General features: G+C 49.9%; 3 non-coding genes across 3 annotated transcripts; all 3 read left to right on the forward strand.

Moving 5' to 3' along the window:
• Positions 1-5,208: 5,208 nt before the first annotated feature.
• LOC139274441 (U5 spliceosomal RNA) lies at positions 5,209-5,322 on the forward strand. Its single transcript, XR_011595499.1, has one exon. It is a non-coding gene; the product is annotated as a U5 spliceosomal RNA (small nuclear RNA).
• A 7,384-nt stretch (positions 5,323-12,706) lies between these two features.
• On the forward strand, positions 12,707-12,820 carry LOC139274442 (U5 spliceosomal RNA). Its single transcript, XR_011595500.1, has one exon. It is a non-coding gene; the product is annotated as a U5 spliceosomal RNA (small nuclear RNA).
• Positions 12,821-20,195: 7,375 nt separating this feature from the next.
• LOC139274443 (U5 spliceosomal RNA) lies at positions 20,196-20,309 on the forward strand. The gene has a single exon (XR_011595501.1). It is a non-coding gene; the product is annotated as a U5 spliceosomal RNA (small nuclear RNA).
• Positions 20,310-27,164: the final 6,855 nt, after the last annotated feature.

Here is a 27,164-nt window from a genome sequence, read left to right on the forward strand (position 1 = left end):
AAGGAGATGTCCATGTCTGCGTGTTGCAGACTGGTGCAATCCAAGATCCAGGACTACGTGCTGAGGGACGCACTTAAAATTGGTGCAGCTGCCGCAAAGGCACGGTGGGGAAGGGCCACAGTTTAAAGCCCTTCTGCCACGATAAACCCGGGGGCAGGAATCTGTTCAAAACTCCCCTCGGGCCGTACTTGTAACTTCTTTTTTGTGTACATGGAGCACCATCATCTATAAACACCTATGTAGTGCCATGTACAATGCAAGGTCTGTTTCATAATGCACGTTGAAAAGAAAATATGTAAATGTACCATCAGCCATTCCGTGTCCTGTATAGTGACACATGTAATGTAATTTGTCGAATGTACTACAATGTATCCCGTATTGTACCGAATTGTACTTGAAATGAAAAGCAAGGAAATGTATCGAATGGAACTGCTGTCAGCACCCAAATGTAGTGTATGGGATTGCTGACCGCAGCTAAATGTACTGAACTGCTTTTGAATGTACTGTACAAATTTTTATATGAATAAAGTATATTTTGAAATTAAAAAAAAGACCAGTATGCCAGCCCAGGTGAAGTAGACTTTTACTTTGAAAATCTATGTTTGCAGGAACCGGCCACTGGACAGGTCTCCAACGTAAAGGACAGTTTATTTGAAATGTAAATGTTTTGAACTGTAACCTGTAACTTAAACATAGATTTAAAAATTGCATCTATTAACGTGCGTAGCGTAAAATCCACTACACGATGTGTTTCCACCTTGGGCTACCTCGCCAAGGTCAAAGCAGACCTGCTGTTCTTGCAGGAGTGCAGGCTGCTGCACTTCAGCAGTTACCGGCAGTGGTCACGATGGTGGGCCCATGGACCATCCATATGGTCAGGAGGCAACGACTGCTGGTCTTCCGGCCTAGGCATTCTGCTGTGGGGAGGCCACTTCACCATCACTGAAGTTAAGGAGGTGGTGGGCATCCGCCTCCTCGTAGCAGATGTAATGTACAAAAATTAACGTGTATGTCTCACCTCTCAGAAGCGAGTGGCTGGCCCTCTTCCAGCAGCTCACACTGCTGCTGGCGACGACCAGGCCGGTCATTCTGGGTGGTGACTTCAACTGCATCATCGATGCGGCTGGATGATCCAGCAGAGCCGACAGCAAACTGGACGCCACGTCCAAACTCCTGATGGATGCTGTAAAAGACGCCAAGCTGTGCGACATCTTCAGCAACCCTGCAGACGGAGCACCACGCAGATACACCTGGCCGAGACCAGACGGGTCCGTCCGTTCCAGAATAGACTTCCTGTTTGTGTCCCACACGCTCAAGGTCAGATCCACCGATGTCACACTGGTGTTCTTCTCTGACCACTGCCTCCTACTGGCCGACTTTTGACCACAGGAAAACCAGAAAGTTGGCAGAGGGATATGGAAGCTGAACGTGAAACTGTTGACTCCGGAAAACGTGGAGGAACTCAAGAGGGATTACAAAGGTTGGAGAACCGTAAAACCCCTCTGCGATTCCCCGATGCACTGGTGGGAAACAATCAAGACAAACATCAAGAGGTTTTTCATCCGCAATGGTGTTCAGGAGGCGAGAGGGAGACAGAGGGAATTGTCCCAACTCCAGAAGAGCATGCAAAACCTGCTCCTGTTGCAGTCGATGGGAGTCGATGTCGCGGAGGAACTCGAAGAGGTGAAAGGCCAGCAAGTCTTGCTCTTTGTCTCAGAGTCCTCCAAAATCATTTCCGCTCCAGAGTCCGCTCCATCGAGCAGGATGAGACATGTTCGTGCTTCTTCTTCCAAAAGGTACACAGGGGGAGCTCTGTGATCACCAGCCTAAAGGGAGAAGACGGTTCTATGACGTTTTCGCAGCCTGACATGCTGAGGATCAGCAAATCCTTCTATGCCAGGCTGTACGACGTCAAGCCCACAGACCACACGGCCTCCCAGTCGTTCCTGTCGTCTATCACGGAGGTCCTAAACGACAGCGAGCAGGAGAGTCTGGACCACCCGCTAACTCTGGATGAGATGACAAAGGCCGTCTGGTCCCTTGCAACGAGTAAAACTCCCAGAAGCGATGGCTTACCGGTCGAGTTGTATTCGGCTCTGTGAGACTGGATGGGCCCAGACCTGCTGGAAGTGTACGAGGGTATGCTTCTGGCTGGCAGTATGTCAGAATCGATGAGGAAAGGCATCATCACCCTCATCTACAAGCAGAAGGGGGAGAGGGAGGAAATCAAAAACTGGCGGCCCATTTTACTGCTCAATGTGGACTACAAGATCCTGGCAAAGGTCATCGCCAACAGGCGCAAGTTTGCTCTTGAGCTGGTGATTCACCCGGACCAGAACTGTGCTGTCCCTGGCAGGAAGATCTCTGATAGCCTGGTGCTACTCAGGGATACGATCGCCTACGTGCAGGACAGTGGGGTGGACACCTGCTTAATCAGCTTAGAACAGGAGAAGGCCTTTGACAGGATATCGCACACGTACCTGATGGACGTGCTCTCCAAAATGGGGTTTGGGGCGGGTATCCGCAATTGGATCCAACTGCTCTACAGAGACATCAGTAGTGCAGTTCTAATCAGCGGGTGGGAAACTGAAAGCTTTACGATCAGATCTGGAGTCAGGCAAGGCTGTCCTCTCTCGTCTGTCTTGTTTGTGCGTTGTATCGAGCCCTTTGCCGGGAACATCAGGAAGGATGCAGGCATTAGAGGGGTGACGATCCCAGGCAGCAGAGGCGCTCAGGTCAAGACCTCCCTGTACATGGATGACGTAGCCATCATTTGCTCGGATCCGCAGTCGGTCTGCAGATTGCTCACAATCTGCGACCAGTTTGAACTGGCCTCGGGAGTGAAGGTCAATTGCAGCAAAAGTGAGGCCATGTTCTTTGGCAACTGGGCCGACCGATCCTTTATTCCCTTCACCATTAAGCCAGATTACCTGAAGGTGTTGGGAATATGGTTCGGAGCGGACGGGGCATGCGCCAAAAACTTGGAATAGCGTATCGCCAAAGTGAAGCAAAAACTGGAATGGTGGAAGCTGTGCTTCCTCTCCATGGCAGGAAAGAACCTGGTCATCAGGAGTGAGCTACTCTCGGGGTTGCTACACGTGGCACAGGTCTGGCCCATCCCTCGCTCCTGTGCCGCGGCAGTCACCCGGGCTGTCTTCCACTTTGTCTGGAGGTCCAAAATGGACTGTGTCCGCAGAGACACAATGTACAAATCTCTGGACAGTGGTGGAAAGGATGTTCCGAACGTGGCCCTCATCCTGAGGGCCACCTTTGTGTGCGGTTGCATCAAGCTGTGCACAGACCCCCGGTACACAAACACCAAGTGTCACTACGTGCTGTGGTTCTACCTGTCCCCTTTGTTGCGAAGAATGGGCCTGTCCACGCTGCCGCAAAATGCCCGCACCAGTTGGACCATGCCTGTCCACCTGTCCTTTGTGGAAAATTTTTCACAAAAAACCCATTTGACCACAAAGCCATAAAACAGTGGTCAGCACGTAAGGTCCTGGACGCCCTACGAAAGAAGGAGAGGGTGGATCCTGTCGGGTGGTTCCCTGAGCAGACTGTCGAACTCGTTTGGCAGAACATCTCATCGCCAGAGCTTTCACACAAGCACCAAGACGTAGCTTGGTTGGCAGTGAGGAGGGCCCTACCCGTCAGAGCGTTCATGCACAGCCGACGTCTCAGCAACACGGCATGGTGCCCCCGAGTCGGCTGCGGGTGGACAAGACTGTCACCCATCTCCTTCAGGATTGTGCCTTTGCAAGGCAGGTCTGGAAAGAGATGCAGTGGTTGCTGTCGAGGTTCATCCCAAGCAGCTCCATAACACAGGACTCTGTGCTCTACGGGCTGTTCCCAGGGACACGCACCGAGACAGACATCACCTGCTGCTGGAGGGCCATCAATTCGGTCAAAGACGCTCTTTGGTCTTGCCAAAACTTGCTGGTCTTCCAGAGCAAGGAGACGTCCACATCTGCGTGTTGCAGACTGACGCAAACCAAGATCCAGGACTACGTGCTGAGAGACGCACTAAAAATTGGTGCAGCTGCCGCAAAGGCACAGTGGGGAAGGGCCACCATTTAAAGCCCTTCTGCCACGGTAAACCCTGGGGCAGGAATCAGTTCAAAACTCCCCTCGGGCCGTACTTGGAACTTCTTTTTTGTGTACATGGAGCACCATGATCTGTAAACACCTATGTCGTGCCATGTACAATGCAAGGTCTGTTTCGTAATGCACGTTGAAAAGAATTTTTTTTTTAAATGTACCGTCACCCATTCCGTGTACTGTATAGTGACACATGTAATGTAATTTGGCGAATGTACTACAATGTATCCCGTATTGTACCGAATTGTACTTGAAATGAAAAGCAAGGAAATGTATCGAACGGAACTGCCGTCAGCAGCCAAATGTAGTGTGTGGGATTGCTGACCGCAGCTAAATGTACTGAACTGCTTTTGAATGTACTGTACAAATTTTTATATGAATAAAGTACATTTTGAAATTTAACAAAATTCAGACCAATACAGTAACAAGTCTGGTTTATATCATTGAAATCAGTGAACTGGATACTAGACGTGGACAGTGCACGGCTCTGAGCTCTGTGTCTGCTCTCATTGTGTTAATGCTTCCTGTATGGGTGGGTGGGGTGGCTTGACCCATCCACCTCCATGGCACGAACCTGGTATTGCAGTACTTCCAGGAACGGTGCAGTGGCTCTAGGCCTTTTGGCTAAGAGCATTGGCGCAGAGTGATCCTTGAATGCGCCCAAGGTGACCTCTGGCGTTTGTGATTTGACAAAGAATTGGAACGATTGGCTACGAATTTCAAAAAAAAACTAAAACACGTTTGCTCACGAGCAGAAACCGCACTGATCCAAAATGTTTACCTTAAGCTTCAAATCACACCGAGAGAGAATAAAAACCCGAAGTAAAGTTGTACCGAAGAATTGGACACGTCACTGTAAACCCAGCCCACACAAAGCTCAAGCTCATTTACATACCCACAATGTTGTTCATAATATTTAGCAAGAAACTAAAATAAACTTCAGGTTTAACTGATTTTCACGGACACTGAAGTTTCCAGTTACTTTCCCTCGCGCTGTATTGATTTGTGGTAATATATCTTTTCTAGAAGTTAGTTCTAGCGGCTCAGCCCAACGTTAAAGAGGCAAGCCGTCGCTTGTGGGCGAGGAGCTGCGCGGGAATAATCAGTACCCTCTGGTTTCTCTTCAGATCGTATAAATCTTTCGCCTTTTACTAAAGATTTCCGTGGAGAGTAACATTCAGAGTTTTAATTAATTTTTCGAGGCTCTGCTTTAGTGGGGCTGTCTTATTGTTCAAAAACAGACTGATCTTTGCGTTATGTAGTAGGTGTGACTTTGTACTGGTTGCGATGACTGCTGATGATTTGGCTATTGGTTCTACTTGTTGTAGTTGTGAATGTCGTCGTAAAGCACTTGTTTGTGGGAGTTAACTTGCCCACCTGGGGGTCGCCAGCTTTCAGAAGAATCTTAAAACTCCAGATTCCGAACTAAATCTTGGAGCGTGGGAGGATGCCTGTACGTGGATTGTTTTCACGTGTAGTGGTCTTTGTACACCAGCCACCAGACAGGCTTGACAGAGCTAAACATAAGAAATAGGAGTAGGTAATATGGCTCTTCTTCTGCTCCGCTATTCAATAAGATCATGGCTGATCTGATCATGGACTCAGCTCCACTTCCCCGCCCGCTCCCCTTATCACTCAAGAAACTGTCTATTTCTGTCTTAAATTTATTCAATGTTCAAATTTCAACAGTTCTCCGAGGCAGCAAATTCCAGATTTATAAGCCTCTGAGAGAAGAAATTCCTTCTCATCTCTGGCGGCCCCTTATTCTAAGATTATGCCCTCTAGTTCTAGTCTCCCCCATCAGTGGAAACATCCTCTCTGCATCCACCTTGTCAAGCCCCCTCATAATTTTATACGTTTCAATACCATTACCTCTCATTCATCTGAATTCCAATGAGTAGAGGTCCAACCTACTCAACCTTTCCTCATAAGTCAACCCCCTCATCTCTGGAAACTTCTCTGAACTGCCTCCAAAGCAAGTATATCCTTTCGTAAATATGGAAACCAAAACTGCACGCAGTATTCCAGGTGTGGTCTCACCAATACTCTGTATAACTGTAGCGCAGTTCTAATCAACGGGTGGGAAACTGAAAGCTTTCTGATCAGATCTGGAGTCAGGCAAGGCTGTCCTCTCTCGTCTGTCTTGTTTGTGTGTTGTATCGAGCCCTTTGCCGGGTCCATTAGGTAGGATGCGGGCATTAGAGGGGTGACGATCCCAGGCAGCGGAGGCGCTCAGGTTAAGACCTCTCTGTATGTGGATGATGTGGCCATCTTTTGCTCGGATCCGCAGTCGGTCCGCAGATTGCTCACAATCTGCAACCAGTTTGAACTGGCCTTGGGAGCGAAGGTCAATCACAGCAAAAGTGAGGCCATGTTCTTTGGCAACTGACCGATCCTTTATCCCCTTCACCGTTAAGCCAGATTACCTGAAGGTGTTGGGAAAATGGTTCGGAGCGGACGGGGCATGCGCCAAAAACCTGGAAGAGCGTATCGTCAAAGTGATGCAAAAACTGGGATGGTGGAAGCTGCGCTTCCTCTCCATGGCAGGAAAGAACCTGGTCATCAGGAGTGAGGTGCTCTCGGGTTTGCTGCATGTGGCACAGGTCTGGCCCATCTCTCGCTCCTGTGCCACGGCAGTCACCCGGGCCGTCTTCCACTTTGTCTGGAGGTCCAAAATGGAGCGTGTCCGCAGAGATACAATGTACAAATCTCTGGACAGTGGAAGAAAGGATGTTCCGAACGTGGCCCTCATCCTGATGGCCACCTTTGTGTGCGGCTGCATCAAGCTGTGCACAGACCCCCAGTACGCAAACACCAAGTGTCACTACGTGCTGAGTTTCTACCTGTCCCCATTGTTGCCTGTCCACCTGTCCTTCGTGGAAAAGTTTTTCACAAAAAACCCCTTTGACCACAAGGCCATAAAACAGTGGTCAGCACGTAACATCCTGGACGCCCTACGAAAGAAGCTGAGGGTGGACCCTGTCGGGTGGTTCGCTGAGCGGACTGTCGAACTCGTTTGGCAGAACGTCTTATCGCCAGAGCTTTCACACAAGCACCAAGATGTAGCTTGGTTGGCGGTGAGGAGGGCCCTACCCGTCAGAGCGTTCATGCACAGCCGACGTCTCAGCAACATGGCACAGTGCCCCCGAGTCGACTGCAGGGCGGACGAGACTGTCACCCATCTCCTTCAGGATTGCGCCTTCGCAAGGCAGGTTTGGAAAGAGATGCAGTAGTTTCTGTCGAGGTTCATCCCAAGCAGCTCCGGAACACAAGTCTCTGTGCTCTACGGACTGTTCCCAGGGACACACACTGAGACAGACATCCCTGCTGCTGGAGGGTCATCAACTCAGTCAAAGACGCTCTTTGGTCTTGCCGAAACTTGCTGATCTTCCAGAGCAAGGAGATGTCCATGTCTGCGTGTTGCAGACTGGTGCAATCCAAGATCCAGGACTACGTGCTGAGGGACGCACTTAAAATTGGTGCAGCTGCCGCAAAGGCACGGTGGGGAAGGGCCACAGTTTAAAGCCCTTCTGCCACGATAAACCCGGGGGCAGGAATCTGTTCAAAACTCCCCTCGGGCCATACTTGTAACTTCTTTTTTGTGTACATGGAGCACCATCATCTATAAACACCTGTGTAGTGCCATGTACAATGCAAGGTCTGTTTCATAATGCACGTTGAAAAGAAAATATGTAAATGTACCATCAGCCATTCCGTGTACTGTATAGTGACACATGTAATGTAATTTGTCGAATGTACTACAATGTATCCCATATTGTACCGAATTGTACTTGAAATGAAAAGCAAGGAAATGTATCGAATGGAACTGCTGTCAGCACCCAAATGTAGTGTATGGGATTGCTGACCGCAGCTAAATGTACTGAACTGCTTTTGAATGTACTGTACAAATTTTTATATGAATAAAGTATATTTTGAAATTAAAAAAAAGACCAGTATGCCAGCCCAGGTGAAGTAGACTTTTACATTGAAAATCTATGTTTGCAGGAACCGGCCACTGGACAGGTCTCCAACGTAAAGGACAGTTTATTTGAAATGTAAATGTTTTGAACTGTAACCTGTAACTTAAACATAGATTTAAAAATTGCATCTATTAACGTGCGTAGCGTAAAATCCACTACACGATGTGTTTCCACCTTGGGCTACCTCGCCAAGGTCAAAGCAGACCTGCTGTTCTTGCAGGAGTGCAGGCTGCTGCACTTCAGCAGTTACCGGCAGTGGTCACGATGGTGGGCCCATGGACCATCCATATGGTCAGGAGGCAACGACTGCTGGTCTTCCGGCCTAGGCATTCTGCTGTGGGGAGGCCACTTCACCATCACTGAAGTTAAGGAGGTGGTGGGCATCCGCCTCCTCGTAGCAGATGTAATGTACAAAAATTAACGTGTATGTCTCGCCTCTCAGAAGCGAGTGGCTGGCCCTCTTCCAGCAGCTCACACTGCTGCTGGCGACGACCAGGCCGGTCATTCTGGGTGGTGACTTCAACTGCATCATCGATGCGGCTGGACGATCCAGCAGAGCCGACAGCAAACTGGACGCCACGTCCAAACTCCTGATGGATGCTGTAAAAGACGCCAAGCTGTGCGACATCTTCAGCAACCCTGCAGACGGAGCACCGCGCAGATACACCTGGCCGAGACCAGACGGGTCCGTCCGTTCCAGAATAGACTTCCTGTTTGTGTCCCACACGCTCAAGGTCAGATCCACCGATGTCACACTGGTGTTCTTCTCTGACCACTGCCTCCTACTGGCCGACTTTTGCCCACAGGAAAACCAGAAAGTTGGCAGAGGGATATGGAAGCTGAACGTGAAACTGTTGACTCCGGAAAACGTGGAGGAACTCAAGAGGGATTACAAAGGTTGGAGAACCGTAAAACCCCTCTGCGATTCCCCGATGCACTGGTGGGAAACAATCAAGACAAACATCAAGAGGTTTTTCATCCGCAATGGTGTTCAGGAGGCGAGAGGGAGACAGAGGGAATTGTCCCAACTCCAGAAGAGCATGCAAAACCTGCTCCTGTTGCAGTCGATGGGAGTCGATGTCGCGGAGGAACTCGAAGAGGTGAAAGGCCAGCAAGTCTTGCTCTTTGTCTCAGAGTCCTCCAAAATCATTTCCGCTCCAGAGTCCGCTCCATCGAGCAGGATGAGATATGTTCGCGCTTCTTCTTCCAAAAGGTACACAGGGGGAGCTCTGTGATCACCAGCCTAAAGGGAGAAGACGGTTCTGTGACGTTTTCGCAGCCTGACATGCTGAGGATCAGCAAATCCTTCTATGCCAGGCTGTACGACGTCAAGCCCACAGACCACACGGCCTCCCAGTCGTTCCTGTCGTCTATCATGGAGGTCCTAAACGACAGCGAGCAGGAGAGTCTGGACCACCCGCTAACTCTGGATGAGATGACAAAGGCCGTCTGGTCCCTTGCAACGAGTAAAACTCCCAGAAGCGATGGCTTACCGGTCGAGTTGTATTCGGCTCTGTGGGACTGGATGGGCCCAGACCTGCTGGAAGTGTACGAGGGTATGCTTCTGGCTGGCAGTATGTCAGAATCGATGAGGAAAGGCATCATCACCCTCATCTACAAGCAGAAGGGGGAGAGGGAGGAAATCAAAAACTGGCGGCCCATTTTACTGCTCAATGTGGACTACAAGATCCTGGCAAAGGTCATCGCCAACAGGCGCAAGTTTGCTCTTGAGCTGGTGATTCACCCGGACCAGACCTGCGCTGTCCCTGGCAGGAAGATCTCTGATAGCCTGGTGCTACTCAGGGATACGATCGCCTACGTGCAGGACAGTGGGGTGGACACCTGCTTAATCAGCTTAGAACAGGAGAAGGCCTTTGACAGGATATCGCACACGTACCTGATGGACGTGCTCTCCAAAATGGGGTTTGGGGCGGGTATCCGCAATTGGATCCAACTGCTCTACAGAGACATCAGTAGCGCAGTTCTAATCAGCGGGTGGGAAACTGAAAGCTTTACGATCAGATCTGGAGTCAGGCAAGGCTGTCCTCTCTCGTCTGTCTTGTTTGTGCGTTGTATCGAGCCCTTTGCCGGGAACATCAGGAAGGATGCAGGCATTAGAGGGGTGACGATCCCAGGCAGCAGAGGCGCTCAGGTCAAGACCTCCCTGTACATGGATGACGTAGCCATCTTTTGCTCGGATCCGCAGTCGGTCTGCAGATTGCTCACAATCTGCGACTAGTTTGAACTGGCCTCGGGAGTGAAGGTCAATTGCAGCAAAAGTGAGGCCATGTTCTTTGGCAACTGGGCCGACCGATCCTTTATTCCCTTCACCATTAAGCCAGATTACCTGAAGGTGTTGGGAATATGGTTCGGAGCGGACGGGGCATGCGCCAAAAACTTGGAATAGCGTATCGCCAAAGTGAAGCAAAAACTGGAATGGTGGAAGCTGTGCTTCCTCTCCATGGCAGGAAAGAACCTGGTCATCAGGAGTGAGCTACTCTCGGGGTTGCTACACGTGGCACGGGTCTGGCCCATCCCTCGCTCCTGTGCCGCGGCAGTCACCCGGGCCGTCTTCCACTTTGTCTGGAGGTCCAAAATGGACTGTGTCCGCAGAGACACAATGTACAAATCTCTGGACAGTGGTGGAAAGGATGTTCCGAACGTGGCCCTCATCCTGAGGGCCACCTTTGTGTGCGGTTGCATCAAGCTGTGCACAGACCCCCGGTACACAAACACCAAGTGTCACTACGTGCTGTGGTTCTACCTGTCCCCTTTGTTGCGAAGAATGGGCCTCTCCACGCTGCCGCAAAACGCCCGCACCAGTTGGACCATGCCTGTCCACCTGTCCTTCGTGGAAAAGTTTTCACAAAAAACCCATTTGACCACAAAGCCATAAAACAGTGGTCAGCACGTAAAGTCCTGGACGCCCTATGAAAGAATGAGAGGGTGGATCCTGTCGGGTGGTTCCCTGAGCAGACTGTCGAACTCGTTTGGCAGAACATCTCATCGCCAGAGCTTTCACACAAGCACCAAGACGTAGCTTGGTTGGCAGTGAGAGGGCCCTACCCGTCAGAGCGTTCATGCACAGCCGACGTCTCAGCAACACGGCATGGTGCCCCCGAGTCGGCTGCGGGTGGACAAGACTGTCACCCATCTCCTTCAGGATTGTGCCTTTGCAAGGCAGGTCTGGAAAGAGATGCAGTGGTTGCTGTCGAGGTTCATCCCAAGCAGCTCCATAACACAGGACTCTGTGCTCTACGGGCTGTTCCCAGGGACACGCACCGAGACAGACATCACCTGCTGCTGGAGGGCCATCAATTCGGTCAAAGACGCTCTTTGGTCTTGCCAAAACTTGCTGGTCTTCCAGAGCAAGGAGACGTCCACATCTGCGTGTTGCAGACTGACGCAAACCAAGATCCAGGACTACGTGCTGAGGGACGCACTAAAAATTGGTGCAGCCGCCGCAAAGGCACAGTGGGGAAGGGCCACCATTTAAAGCCCTTCTGCCACGGTAAACCCTGGGGCAGGAATCAGTTCAAAGCTCCCCTCGGGCCGTACTTGGAACTTCTTTTTTGTGTACATGGAGCACCATGATCTGTAAACACCTATGTCGTGCCATGTACAATGCAAGGTCTGTTTCGTAATGCACGTTGAAAAGAAAAAAAAATTTAAATGTACCGTCACCCATTCCGTGTACTGTATAGTGACACATGTAATGTAATTTGGCGAATGTACTACAATGTATCCCGTATTGTACCGAATTGTACTTGAAATGAAAAGCAAGGAAATGTATCGAACGGAACTGCCGTCAGCAGCCAAATGTAGTGTGTGGGATTGCTGACCGCAGCTAAATGTACTGAACTGCTTTTGAATGTACTGTACAAATTTTTATATGAATAAAGTACATTTTGAAATTTAACAAAATTCAGACCAATACAGTAACAAGTCTGGTTTATATCATTGAAATCAGTGAAATGGATACTAGACGTGGACAGTGCATGGCTCTGAGCTCTGTGTCTGCTCTCATTGTGTTAATGCTTCCTGTATGGGTGGGTGGGGTGGCTTGACCCATCCACCTCCATGGCACGAACCTGGTATTGCAGTACTTCCAGGAACGGTGCAGTGGCTCTAGGCCTTTTGGCTAAGAGCATTGGCGCAGAGTGATCCTTGAATGCGCCCAAGGTGACCTCTGGCGTTTGTGATTTGACAAAGAATTGGAACGATTGGCTACGAATTTCAAAAAAAAAACTAAAACACGTTTGCTCACGAGCAGAAACCGCACTGATCCAAAATGTTTACCTTAAGCTTCAAATCACACCGAGAGAGAATAAAAACCCGAAGTAAAGTTGTACCGAAGAATTGGACACGTCACTGTAAACCCAGCCCACACAAAGCTCAAGCTCATTTACATACCCACAATGTTCTTCATAATACTTAGCAAGAAACTAAAATAAACTTCAGGTTTAACTGATTTTCACGGACACTGAAGTTTCCAGTTACTTTCCCTCGCGCTGTATTGATTTGTGATAATATATCTTTTCTAGAAGTTAGTTCTAGCGGCTCAGCCCAACGTTAAAGAGGCAAGCCGTCGCTTGTGGGCGAGGAGCTGCGCGGGAATAATCAGTACCCTCTGGTTTCTCTTCAGATCGTATAAATCTTTCGCCTTTTACTAAAGATTTCCGTGGAGAGTAACATTCAGAGTTTTAATTAATTTTTCGAGGCTCTGCTTTAGTGGGGCTGTCTTATTGTTCAAAAACAGACTGATCTTTGCGTTATGTAGTAGGTGTGGCTTTGTACTGGTTGCGATGACTGCTGATGATTTGGCTATTGGTTCTACTTGTTGTAGTTGTGAATGTCGTAGTAAAGCACTTGTTTGTGGGAGTTAACTTGCCCACCTGGGGGTCGCCAGCTTTCAGAAGAATCTTAAAACTCCAGATTCCGAACTCAATCTTGGAGCGTGGGAGGATGCCTGTGCGTGGATTGTTTTCACGTGTAGTGGTCTTTGTACACCAGCCACCAGACAGGCTTGACAGAGCTAAACATAAGAAATAGGAGTAGGTAATATGGCTCTTCTTCTGCTCCGCTATTCAATAAGATCATGGCTGATCTGATCATGGACTCAGCTCCACTTCCCCGCCCGCTCCCCTTATCACTCAAGAAACTGTCTATTTCTGTCTTAAATTTATTCAATGTTCAAATTTCAACAGTTCTCCGAGGCAGCAAATTCCAGATTTATAAGCCTCTGAGAGAAGAAATTCCTTCTCATCTCTGGCGGCCCCTTATTCTAAGATTATGCCCTCTAGTTCTAGTCTCCCCCATCAGTGGAAACATCCTCTCTGCATCCACCTTGTCAAGCCCCCTCATAATTTTATACGTTTCAATACCATTACCTCTCATTCATCTGAATTCCAATGAGTAGAGGTCCAACCTACTCAACCTTTCCTCATAAGTCAACCCCCTCATCTCTGGAACCTTCTCTGAACTGCCTCCAAAGCAAGTATATCCTTTCGTAAATATGGAAACCAAAACTGCACGCAGTATTCCAGGTGTGGTCTCACCAATACTCTGTATAACTGTAGCGCAGTTCTAATCAACGGGTGGGAAACTGAAAGCTTTCTGATCAGATCTGGAGTCAGGCAAGGCTGTCCTCTCTCGTCTGTCTTGTTTGTGTGTTGTATCGAGCCCTTTGCCGGGTCCATTAGGAAGGATGCGGGCATTAGAGGGGTGACGATCCCAGGCAGCGGAGGCGCTCAGGTTAAGACCTCTCTGTATGTGGATGATGTGGCCATCTTTTGCTCGGATCCGCAGTCGGTCCGCAGATTGCTCACAATCTGCAACCAGTTTGAACTGGCCTTGGGAGCGAAGGTCAATCGCAGCAAAAGTGAGGCCATGTTCTTTGGCAACTGACCGATCCTTTATCCCCTTCACCGTTAAGCCAGATTACCTGAAGGTGTTGGGAAAATGGTTCGGAGCGGACGGGGCATGCGCCAAAAACCTGGAAGAGCGTATCGTCAAAGTGATGCAAAAACTGGGATGGTGGAAGCTGCGCTTCCTCTCCATGGCAGGAAAGAACCTGGTCATCAGGAGTGAGGTGCTCTCGGGTTTGCTGCATGTGGCACAGGTCTGGCCCATCTCTCGCTCCTGTGCCACGGCAGTCACCCGGGCCGTCTTCCACTTTGTCTGGAGGTCCAAAATGGAGCGTGTCCGCAGAGATACAATGTACAAATCTCTGGACAGTGGAAGAAAGGATGTTCCGAACGTGGCCCTCATCCTGATGGCCACCTTTGTGTGCGGCTGCATCAAGCTGTGCACAGACCCCCAGTACGCAAACACCAAGTGTCACTACGTGCTGAGTTTCTACCTGTCCCCATTGTTGCCTGTCCACCTGTCCTTCGTGGAAAAGTTTTTCACAAAAAACCCCTTTGACCACAAGGCCATAAAACAGTGGTCAGCACGTAACATCCTGGACGCCCTACGAAAGAAGCCGAGGGTGGACCCTGTCGGGTGGTTCGCTGAGCGGACTGTCGAACTCGTTTGGCAGAACGTCTTATCGCCAGAGCTTTCACACAAGCACCAAGACGTAGCTTGGTTGGCGGTGAGGAGGGCCCTACCCATCAGAGCGTTCATGCACAGCCGACGTCTCAGCAACACGGCACAGTGCCCCCGAGTCGACTGCAGGGCGGACGAGACTGTCACCCATCTCGTTCAGGATTGCGCCTTCGCAAGGCAGGTTTGGAAAGAGATGCAGTAGTTTCTGTCGAGGTTCATCCCAAGCAGCTCCGGAACACAAGTCTCTGTGCTCTACGGACTGTTCCCAGGGACACACACTGAGACAGACATCCCTGCTGCTGGAGGGTCATCAACTCAGTCAAAGACGCTCTTTGGTCTTGCCGAAACTTGCTGGTCTTCCAGAGCAAGGAGATGTCCATGTCTGCGTGTTGCAGACTGGTGCAATCCAAGATCCAGGACTACGTGCTGAGGGACGCACTTAAAATTGGTGCAGCTGCCGCAAAGGCACGGTGAGGAAGGGCCACAGTTTAAAGCCCTTCTGCCACGATAAACCCGGGGGCAGGAATCTGTTCAAAACTCCCCTCGGGCCGTACTTGTAACTTCTTTTTTGTGTACATGGAGCACCATCATCTATAAACACCTATGTAGTGCCATGTACAATGCAAGGTCTGTTTCATAATGCACGTTGAAAAGAAAATATGTAAATGTACCATCAGCCATTCCGTGTCCTGTATAGTGACACATGTAATGTAATTTGTCGAATGTACTACAATGTATCCCGTATTGTACCGAATTGTACTTGAAATGAAAAGCAAGGAAATGTATCGAATGGAACTGCTGTCAGCACCCAAATGTAGTGTATGGGATTGCTGACCGCAGCTAAATGTACTGAACTGCTTTTGAATGTACTGTACAAATTTTTATATGAATAAAGTATATTTTGAAATTAAAAAAAAGACCAGTATGCCAGCCCAGGTGAAGTAGACTTTTACTTTGAAAATCTATGTTTGCAGGAACCGGCCACTGGACAGGTCTCCAACGTAAAGGACAGTTTATTTGAAATGTAAATGTTTTGAACTGTAACCTGTAACTTAAACATAGATTTAAAAATTGCATCTATTAACGTGCGTAGCGTAAAATCCACTACACGATGTGTTTCCACCTTGGGCTACCTCGCCAAGGTCAAAGCAGACCTGCTGTTCTTGCAGGAGTGCAGGCTGCTGCACTTCAGCAGTTACCGGCAGTGGTCACGATGGTGGGCCCATGGACCATCCATATGGTCAGGAGGCAACGACTGCTGGTCTTCCGGCCTAGGCATTCTGCTGTGGGGAGGCCACTTCACCATCACTGAAGTTAAGGAGGTGGTGGGCATCCGCCTCCTCGTAGCAGATGTAATGTACAAAAATTAACGTGTATGTCTCACCTCTCAGAAGCGAGTGGCTGGCCCTCTTCCAGCAGCTCACACTGCTGCTGGCGACGACCAGGCCGGTCATTCTGGGTGGTGACTTCAACTGCATCATCGATGCGGCTGGACGATCCAGCAGAGCCGACAGCAAACTGGACGCCACGTCCAAACTCCTGATGGATGCTGTAAAAGACGCCAAGCTGTGCGACATCTTCAGCAACCCTGCAGACGGAGCACCACGCAGATACACCTGGCCGAGACCAGACGGGTCCGTCCGTTCCAGAATAGACTTCTTGTTTGTGTCCCACACGCTCAAGGTCAGATCCACCGATGTCACACTGGTGTTCTTCTCTGACCACTGCCTCCTACTGGCCGACTTTTGCCCACAGGAAAACCAGAAAGTTGGCAGAGGGATATGAAAGCTGAACGTGAAACTGTTGACTCCGGAAAACGTGGAGGAACTCAAGAGGGATTACAAAGGTTGGAGAACCGTAAAACCCCTCTGCGATTCCCCGATGCACTGGTGGGAAACAATCAAGACAAACATCAAGAGGTTTTTCATCCGCAATGGTGTTCAGGAGGCGAGAGGGAGACAGAGGGAATTGTCTCAACTCCAGAAGAGCATGCAAAACCTGCTCCTGTTGCAGTCGATGGGAGTCGATGTCGCGGAGGAACTCGAAGAGGTGAAAGGCCAGCAAGTCTTGCTCTTTGTCTCAGAGTCCTCCAAAATCATTTCCGCTCCAGAGTCCGCTCCATCGAGCAGGATGAGACATGTTCGCGCTTCTTCTTCCAAAAGGTACACAGGGGGAGCTCTGTGATCACCAGCCTAAAGGGAGAAGACGGTTCTATGACGTTTTCGCAGCCTGACATGCTGAGTATCAGCAAATCCTTCTATGCCAGGCTGTACGACGTCAAGCCCACAGACCACACGGCCTCCCAGTCGTTCCTGTCGTCTATCACGGAGGTCCTAAACGACAGCGAGCAGGAGAGTCTGGACCACCCGCTAACTCTGGATGAGATGACAAAGGCCGTCTGGTCCCTTGCAACGAGTAAAACTCCCAGAAGCGATGGCTTACCGGTCGAGTTGTATTCGGCTCTGTGGGACTGGATGGGCCCAGACCTGCTGGAAGTGTACGAGGGTATGCTTCTGACTGGCAGTATGTCAGAATCGATGAGGAAAGGCATCATCACCCTCATCTACAAGCAGAAGGGGGAGAGGGAGGAAATCAAAAACTGGCGGCCCATTTTACTGCTCAATGTGGACTACAAGATCCTGGCAAAGGTCATCGCCAACAGGCGCAAGTTTGCTCTTGAGCTGGTGATTCACCCGGACCAGACCTGCGCTGTCCCTGGCAGGAAGATCTCTGATAGCCTGGTGCTACTCAGGGATACGATCGCCTACGTGCAGGACAGTGGGGTGGACACCTGCTTAATCAGCTTAGAACAGGAGAAGGCCTTTGACAGGATATCGCACACGTACCTGATGGACGTGCTCTCCAAAATGGGGTTTGGGGCGGGTATCCGCAATTGGATCCAACTGCTCTACAGAGACATCAGTAGCGCAGTTCTAATCAGCGGGTGGGAAACTGAAAGCTTTACAATCAGATCTGGAGTCAGGCAAGGCTGTCCTCTCTCGTCTGTCTTGTTTGTGCGTTGTATCGAGCCCTTTGCCGTGAACATCAGGAAGGATGCAGGCATTAGAGGGGTGACGATCCCAGGCAGCAGAGGCGCTCAGGTCAAGACCTCCCTGTACATGGATGACGTAGCCATCTTTTGCTCGGATCCGCAGTCGGTCTGCAGATTGCTCACAATCTGCGACCAGTTTGAACTGGCCTCGGGAGTGAAGGTCAATTGCAGCAAAAGTGAGGCCATGTTCTTTGGCAACTGGGCCGACCGATCCTTTATTCCCTTCACCATTAAGCCAGATTACCTGAAGGTGTTGGGAATATGGTTCGGAGCGGACGGGGCATGCGCCAAAAACTTGGAATAGCGTATCGCCAAAGTGAAGCAAAAACTGGAATGGTGGAAGCTGTGCTTCCTCTCCATGGCAGGAAAGAACCTGGTCATCAGGAGTGAGCTACTCTCGGGGTTGCTACACGTGGCACAGGTCTGGCCCATCCCTCGCTCCTGTGCCGCGGCAGTCACCCGGGCCGTCTTCCACTTTGTCTGGAGGTCCAAAATGGACTGTGTCCGCAGAGACACAATGTACAAATCTCTGGACAGTGGTGGAAAGGATGTTCCGAACGTGGCCCTCATCCTGAGGGCCACCTTTGTGTGCGGTTGCATCAAGCTGTGCACAGACCCCCGGTACACAAACACCAAGTGTCACTACGTGCTGTGGTTCTACCTGTCCCCTTTATTGCGAAGAATGGGCCTGTCCACGCTGCCGCAAAATGCCCGCACCAGTTGGACCATGCCTGTCCACCTGTCCTTTGTGGAAAATTTTTCACAAAAAACCCATTTGACCACAAATCCATAAAACAGTGGTCAGCACGTAAGGTCCTGGACGCCCTACGAAAGAAGGAGATGGTGGATCCTGTCGGGTGGTTCCCTGAGCAGACTGTCGAACTCGTTTGGCAGAACATCTCATCGCCAGAGCTTTCACACAAGCACCAAGACGTAGCTTGGTTGGCAGTGAGGAGGGCCCTACCCGTCAGAGCGTTCATGCACAGCCGACGTCTCAGCAACACGGCATGGTGCCCCCGAGTCGGCTGCGGGTGGACAAGACTGTCACCCATCTCCTTCAGGATTGTGCCTTTGCAAGGCAGGTCTGGAAAGAGATGCAGTGGTTGCTGTCGAGGTTCATCCCAAGCAGCTCCATAACACAGGACTCTGTGCTCTACGGGCTGTTCCCAGGGACACGCACCGAGACAGACATCACCTGCTGCTGGAGGGCCATCAATTCGGTCAAAGACGCTCTTTGGTCTTGCCAAAACTTGCTGGTCTTCCAGAGCAAGGAGACGTCCACATCTGCGTGTTGCAGACTGACGCAAACCAAGATCCAGGACTACGTGCTGAGGGACGCACTAAAAATTGGTGCAGCCGCCGCAAAGGCACAGTGGGGAAGGGCCACCATTTAAAGCCCTTCTGCCACGGTAAACCCTGGGGCAGGAATCAGTTCAAAACTCCCCTCGGGCCGTACTTGGAACTTCTTTTTTGTGTACATGGAGCACCATGATCTGTAAACACCTATGTCGTGCCATGTACAATGCAAGGTCTGTTTCGTAATGCACGTTGAAAAGAAAAAAAAATTTAAATGTACCGTCACCCATTCCGTGTACTGTATAGTGACACATGTAATGTAATTTGGCGAATGTACTACAATGTATCCCGTATTGTACCGAATTGTACTTGAAATGAAAAGCAAGGAAATGTATCGAACGGAACTGCCGTCAGCAGCCAAATGTAGTGTGTGGGATTGCTGACCGCAGCTAAATGTACTGAACTGCTTTTGAATGTACTGTACAAATTTTTATATGAATAAAGTACATTTTGAAATTTAACAAAATTCAGACCAATACAGTAACAAGTCTGGTTTATATCATTGAAATCAATACTAGACGTGGACAGTGCACGGCTCTGAGCTCTGTGTCTGCTCTCATTGTGTTAATGCTTCCTGTATGGGTGGGTGGGGTGGCTTGACCCATCCACCTCCATGGCACGAACCTGGTATTGCAGTACTTCCAGGAACGGTGCAGTGGCTCTAGGCCTTTTGGCTAAGAGCATTGGCGCAGAGTGATCCTTGAATGCGCCCAAGGTGACCTCTGGCGTTTGTGATTTGACAAAGAATTGGAACGATTGGCTACGAATTTCAAAAAAAAACTAAAACACGTTTGCTCACGAGCAGAAACCGCACTGATCCAAAATGTTTACCTTAAGCTTCAAATCACACCGAGAGAGAATAAAAACCCGAAGTAAAGTTGTACCGAAGAATTGGACACGTCACTGTAAACCCAGCCCACACAAAGCTCAAGCTCATTTACATACCCACAATGTTCTTCATAATACTTAGCAAGAAACTAAAATAAACTTCAGGTTTAACTGATTTTCACGGACACTGAAGTTTCCAGTTACTTTCCCTCGCGCTGTATTGATTTGTGATAATATATCTTTTCTAGAAGTTAGTTCTAGCGGCTCAGCCCAACGTTAAAGAGGCAAGCCGTCGCTTGTGGGCGAGGAGCTGCGCGGGAATAATCAGTACCCTCTGGTTTCTCTTCAGATCGTATAAATCTTTCGCCTTTTACTAAAGATTTCCGTGGAGAGTAACATTCAGAGTTTTAATTAATTTTTCGAGGCTCTGCTTTAGTGGGGCTGTCTTATTGTTCAAAAACAGACTGATCTTTGCGTTATGTAGTAGGTGTGGCTTTGTACTGGTTGCGATGACTGCTGATGATTTGGCTATTGGTTCTACTTGTTGTAGTTGTGAATGTCGTAGTAAAGCACTTGTTTGTGGGAGTTAACTTGCCCACCTGGGGGTCGCCAGCTTTCAGAAGAATCTTAAAACTCCAGATTCCGAACTCAATCTTGGAGCGTGGGAGGATGCCTGTGCGTGGATTGTTTTCACGTGTAGTGGTCTTTGTACACCAGCCACCAGACAGGCTTGACAGAGCTAAACATAAGAAATAGGAGTAGGTAATATGGCTCTTCTTCTGCTCCGCTATTCAATAAGATCATGGCTGATCTGATCATGGACTCAGCTCCACTTCCCCGCCCGCTCCCCTTATCACTCAAGAAACTGTCTATTTCTGTCTTAAATTTATTCAATGTTCAAATTTCAACAGTTCTCCGAGGCAGCAAATTCCAGATTTATAAGCCTCTGAGAGAAGAAATTCCTTCTCATCTCTGGCGGCCCCTTATTCTAAGATTATGCCCTCTAGTTCTAGTCTCCCCCATCAGTGGAAACATCCTCTCTGCATCCACCTTGTCAAGCCCCCTCATAATTTTATACGTTTCAATACCATTACCTCTCATTCATCTGAATTCCAATGAGTAGAGGTCCAACCTACTCAACCTTTCCTCATAAGTCAACCCCCTCATCTCTGGAACCTTCTCTGAACTGCCTCCAAAGCAAGTATATCCTTTCGTAAATATGGAAACCAAAACTGCACGCAGTATTCCAGGTGTGGTCTCACCGATACTCTGTATAACTGTAGCGCAGTTCTAATCAACGGGTGGGAAACTGAAAGCTTTCTGATCAGATCTTGAGTCAGGCAAGGCTGTCCTCTCTCGTCTGTCTTGTTTGTGTGTTGTATCGAGCCCTTTGCCGGGTCCATTAGGAAGGATGCGGGCATTAGAGGGGTGACGATCCCAGGCAGCGGAGGCGCTCAGGTTAAGACCTCTCTGTATGTGGATGATGTGGCCATCTTTTGCTCGGATCCGCAGTCGGTCCGCAGATTGCTCACAATCTGCAACCAGTTTGAACTGGCCTTGGGAGCGAAGGTCAATCGCAGCAAAAGTGAGGCCATGTTCTTTGGCAACTGACCGATCCTTTATCCCCTTCACCGTTAAGCCAGATTACCTGAAGGTGTTGGGAATATGGTTCGGAGCGGACGGGGCATGCGCCAAAAACCTGGAAGAGCGTATCGTCAAAGTGATGCAAAAACTGGGATGGTGGAAGCTGCGCTTCCTCTCCATGGCAGGAAAGAACCTGGTCATCAGGAGTGAGGTGCTCTCGGGTTTGCTGCATGTGGCACAGGTCTGGCCCATCTCTCGCTCCTGTGCCACGGCAGTCACCCGGGCCGTCTTCCACTTTGTCTGGAGGTCCAAAATGGAGCGTGTCCGCAGAGAGATACAATGTACAAATCTCTGGACAGTGGAAGAAAGGATGTTCCGAACGTGGCCCTCATCCTGATGGCCACCTTTGTGTGTGGCTGCATCAAGCTGTGCACAGACCCCCAGTACGCAAACACCAAGTGTCACTACGTGCTGAGTTTCTACCTGTCCCCATTGTTGCCTGTCCACCTGTCCTTCGTGGAAAAGTTTTTCACAAAAAACCCCTTTGACCACAAGGCCATAAAACAGTGGTCAGCACGTAACATCCTGGACGCCCTACGAAAGAAGCTGAGGGTGGATCCTGTCGGGTGGTTCGCTGAGCGGACTGTCGAACTCGTTTGGCAGAACGTCTTATCGCCAGAGCTTTCACACAAGCACCAAGACGTAGCTTGGTTGGCGGTGAGGAGGGCCCTACCCGTCAGAGCGTTCATGCACAGCCGACGTCTCAGCAACACGGCACAGTGCCCCCGAGTCGACTGCAGGGCGGACGAGACTGTCACCCATCTCCTTCAGGATTGCGCCTTCGCAAGGCAGGTTTGGAAAGAGATGCAGTAGTTTCTGTCGAGGTTCATCCCAAGCAGCTCCGGAACACAAGTCTCTGTGCTCTACGGACTGTTCCCAGGGACACACACTGAGACAGACATCCCTGCTGCTGGAGGGTCATCAACTCAGTCAAAGACGCTCTTTGGTCTTGCCGAAACTTGCTGGTCTTCCAGAGCAAGGAGATGTCCATGTCTGCGTGTTGCAGACTGGTGCAATCCAAGATCCAGGACTACGTGCTGAGGGACGCACTTAAAATTGGTGCAGCTGTCGCAAAGGCACGGTGGGGAAGGGCCACAGTTTAAAGCCCTTCTGCCACGATAAACCCGGGGGCAGGAATCTGTTCAAAACTCCCCTCGGGCCGTACTTGTAACTTCTTTTTTGTGTACATGGAGCACCATCATCTATAAACACCTGTGTAGTGCCATGTACAATGCAAGGTCTGTTTCATAATGCACGTTGAAAAGAAAATATGTAAATGTACCATCAGCCATTCCGTGTACTGTATAGTGACACATGTAATGTAATTTGTCGAATGTACTACAATGTATCCCGTATTGTACCGAATTGTACTTGAAATGAAAAGCAAGGAAATGTATCGAATGGAACTGCTGTCAGCACCCAAATGTAGTGCATGGGATTGCTGACCGCAGCTAAATGTACTGAACTGCTTTTGAATGTACTGTACAAATTTTTATATGAATAAAGTATATTTTGAAATTAAAAAAAAGACCAGTATGCCAACCCAGGTGAAGTAGACTTTTACATTGAAAATCTATGTTTGCAGGAACCGGCCACTGGACAGGTCTCCAACGTAAAGGACAGTTTATTTGAAATGTAAATGTTTTGAACTGTAACCTGTAACTTAAACATAGATTTAAAAATTGCATCTATTAACGTGCGTAGCGTAAAATCCACTACACGATGTGTTTCCACCTTGGGCTACCTCGCCAAGGTCAAAGCAGACCTGCTGTTCTTGCAGGAGTGCAGGCTGCTGCACTTCAGCAGTTACCGGCAGTGGTCACGATGGTGGGCCCATGGACCATCCATATGGTCAGGAGGCAACGACTGCTGGTCTTCCGGCCTAGGCATTCTGCTGTGGGGAGGCCATTTCACCATCACTGAAGTTAAGGAGGTGGTGGGCATCCGCCTCCTCGTAGCAGATGTAATGTACAAAAATTAACGTGTATGTCTCGCCTCTCAGAAGCGAGTGGCTGGCCCTCTTCCAGCAGCTCACACAGCTGCTGGCGACGACCAGGCTGGTCATTCTGGGTGGTGACTTCAACTGCATCATCGATGCGGCTGGACGATCCAGCAGAGCCGACAGCAAACTGGACGCCACGTCCAAACTCCTGATGGATGCTGTAAAAGACGCCAAGCTGTGCGACATCTTCAGCAACCCTGCAGACGGAGCACCGCGCAGATACACCTGGCCGAGACCAGACGGGTCCGTCCGTTCCAGAATAGACTTCCTGTTTGTGTCCCACACGCTCAAGGTCAGATCCACCGATGTCACACTGGTGTTCTTCTCTGACCACTGCCTCCTACTGGCCGACTTTTGCCCACAGGAAAACCAGAAAGTTGGCAGAGGGATATGGAAGCTGAACGTGAAACTGTTGACTCCGGAAAACGTGGAGGAACTCAAGAGGGATTACAAAGGTTGGAGAACCGTAAAACCCCTCTGCGATTCCCCGATGCACTGGTGGGAAACAATCAAGACAAACATCAAGAGGTTTTTCATCCGCAATGGTGTTCAGGAGGCGAGAGGGAGACAGAGGGAATTGTCCCAACTCCAGAAGAGCATGCAAAACCTGCTCCTGTTGCAGTCGATGGGAGTCGATGTCGCGGAGGAACTCGAAGAGGTGAAAGGCCAGCAAGTCTTGCTCTTTGTCTCAGAGTCCTCCAAAATCATTTCCGCTCCAGAGTCCACTCCATCAAGCAGGATGAGACATGTTCGCGCTTCTTCTTCCAAAAGGTACACAGGGGGAGCTCTGTGATCACCAGCCTAAAGGGAGAAGATGGTTCTGTGACGTTTTCGCTGCCTGACATGCTGAGGATCAGCAAATCCTTCTATGCCAGGCTGTACGATGTCAAGCCCACAGACCACACGGCCTCCCAGTCGTTCCTGTCGTCTATCACGGAGGTCCTAAACGACAGCGAGCAGGAGAGTCTGGACCACCCGCTAACTCTGGATGAGATGACAAAGGCCGTCTGGTCCCTTGCAACGAGTAAAACTCCCAGAAGCGATGGCTTACCGGTCGAGTTGTATTCGGCTCTGTGGGACTGGATGGGCCCAGACCTGCTGGAAGTGTACGAGGGTATGCTTCTGGCTGGCAGTATGTCAGAATCGATGAGGAAAGGCATCATCACCCTCATCTACAAGCAAAAGTGGGAGAGGGAGGAAATCAAAAATTGGCGGCCCATTTTACTGCTCAATGTGGACTACAAGATCCTGGCAAAGGTCATCGCCAACAGGCGCAAGTTTGCTCTTGAGCTGGTGATTCACCCGGACCAGACCTGCGCTGTCCCTGGCAGGAAGATCTCTGATAGCCTGGTGCTACTCAGGGATACGATCGCCTACGTGCAGGACAGTGGGGTGGACACCTGCTTAATCAGCTTAGAACAGGAGAAGGCCTTTGACAGGATATCGCACACGTACCTGATGGACGTGCTCTCCAAAATGGGGTTTGGGGCGGGTATCCGCAATTGGATCCAACTCCTCTACAGAGACATCAGTAGCGCAGTTCTAATCAGCGGGTGGGAAACTGAAAGCTTTACGATCAGATCTGGAGTCAGGCAAGGCTGTCCTCTCTCATCTGTCTTGTTTGTGTGTTGTATCGAGCCCTTTGCCGGGTCCATCAGGAAGGATGCAGGCATTAGAGGGGTGACGATCCCAGGCAGCAGAGGCGCTCAGGTCAAGACCTCCCTGTACATGGATGACGTAGCCATCTTTTGCTCGGATCCGCAGTCGGTCTGCAGATTGCTCACAATCTGCGACCAGTTTGAACTGGCCTCGGGAGTGAAGGTCAATTGCAGCAAAAGTGAGGCCATGTTCTTTGGCAACTGGGCCGACCGATCCTTTATTCCCTTCACCATTAAGCCAGATTACCTGAAGGTGTTGGGAATATGGTTCGGAGCGGACGGGGCATGCGCCAAAAACTTGGAATAGCGTATCGCCAAAGTGAAGCAAAAACTGGAATGGTGGAAGCTGTGCTTCCTCTCCATGGCAGGAAAGAACCTGGTCATCAGGAGTGAGCTACTCTCGGGGTTGCTACACGTGGCACAGGTCTGGCCCATCCCTCGCTCCTGTGCCGCGGCAGTCACCCGGGCCGTCTTCCACTTTGTCTGGAGGTCCAAAATGGACTGTGTCCGCAGAGACACAATGTACAAATCTCTGGACAGTGGTGGAAAGGATGTTCTGAACGTGGCCCTCATCCTGAGGGCCACCTTTGTGTGCGGTTGCATCAAGCTGTGCACAGACCCCCGGTACACAAACACCAAGTGTCACTACGTGCTGTGGTTCTACCTGTCCCCTTTGTTGCGAAGAATGGGCCTGTCCACGCTGCCGCAAAATGCCCGCACCAGTTGGACCATGCCTGTCCACCTGTCCTTCGTGGAAAATTTTTCACAAAAAACCCATTTGACCACAAAGCCATAAAACAGTGGTCAGCACGTAAGGTCCTGGACGCCCTACGAAAGAAGGAGAGGGTGGATCCTGTCGGGTGGTTCCCTGAGCAGACTGTCGAACTCGTTTGGCAGAACATCTCATCGCCAGAGCTTTCACACAAGCACCAAGACGTAGCTTGGTTGGCAGTGAGGAGGGCCCTACCCATCAGAGCGTTCATGCACAGCCGACGTCTCAGCAACACGGCATGGTGCCCCCGAGTCGGCTGCGGGTGGACAAGACTGTCACCCATCTCCTTCAGGATTGTGCCTTTGCAAGGCAGGTCTGGAAAGAGATGCAGTGGTTGCTGTCGAGGTTCATCCCAAGCAGCTCCATAACACAGGACTCTGTGCTCTACGGGCTGTTCCCAGGGACACGCACCGAGACAGACATCACCTGCTGCTGGAGGGCCATCAATTCGGTCAAAGACGCTCTTTGGTCTTGCCAAAACTTGCTGGTCTTCCAGAGCAAGGAGACGTCCACATCTGCGTGTTGCAGACTGACGCAAACCAAGATCCAGGACTACGTGCTGAGGGACGCACTAAGAATTGGTGCAGCCGCCGCAAAGGCACAGTGGGGAAGGGCCACCATTTAAAGCCCTTCTGCCACGGTAAACCCTGGGGCAGGAATCAGTTCAAAACTCCCCTCGGGCCGTACTTGGAACTTCTTTTTTGTGTACATGGAGCACCATGATCTGTAAACACCTATGTCGTGCCATGTACAATGCAAGGTCTGTTTCGTAATGCACGTTGAAAAGAAAAAAACATTTAAATGTACCGTCACCCATTCCGTGTACTGTATAGTGACACATGTAATGTAATTTGGCGAATGTACTACAATGTATCCCGTATTGTACCGAATTGTACTTGAAATGAAAAGCAAGGAAATGTATCGAACGGAACTGCCGTCAGCAGCCAAATGTAGTGTGTGGGATTGCTGACCGCAGCTAAATGTACTGAACTGCTTTTGAATGTACTGTACAAATTTTTATATGAATAAAGTACATTTTGAAATTTAACAAAATTCAGACCAATACAGTAACAAGTCTGGTTTATATCATTGAAATCAGTGAAATGGATACTAGACGTGGACAGTGCACGGCTCTGAGCTCTGTGTCTGCTCTCATTGTGTTAATGCTTCCTGTATGGGTGGGTGGGGTGGCTTGACCCATCCACCTCCATGGCACGAACCT

Source organism: Pristiophorus japonicus, chromosome 9 (genome assembly GCF_044704955.1).
Source record: "Pristiophorus japonicus isolate sPriJap1 chromosome 9, sPriJap1.hap1, whole genome shotgun sequence".
Lineage (NCBI taxonomy): Eukaryota > Metazoa > Chordata > Chondrichthyes > Pristiophoridae > Pristiophorus > Pristiophorus japonicus.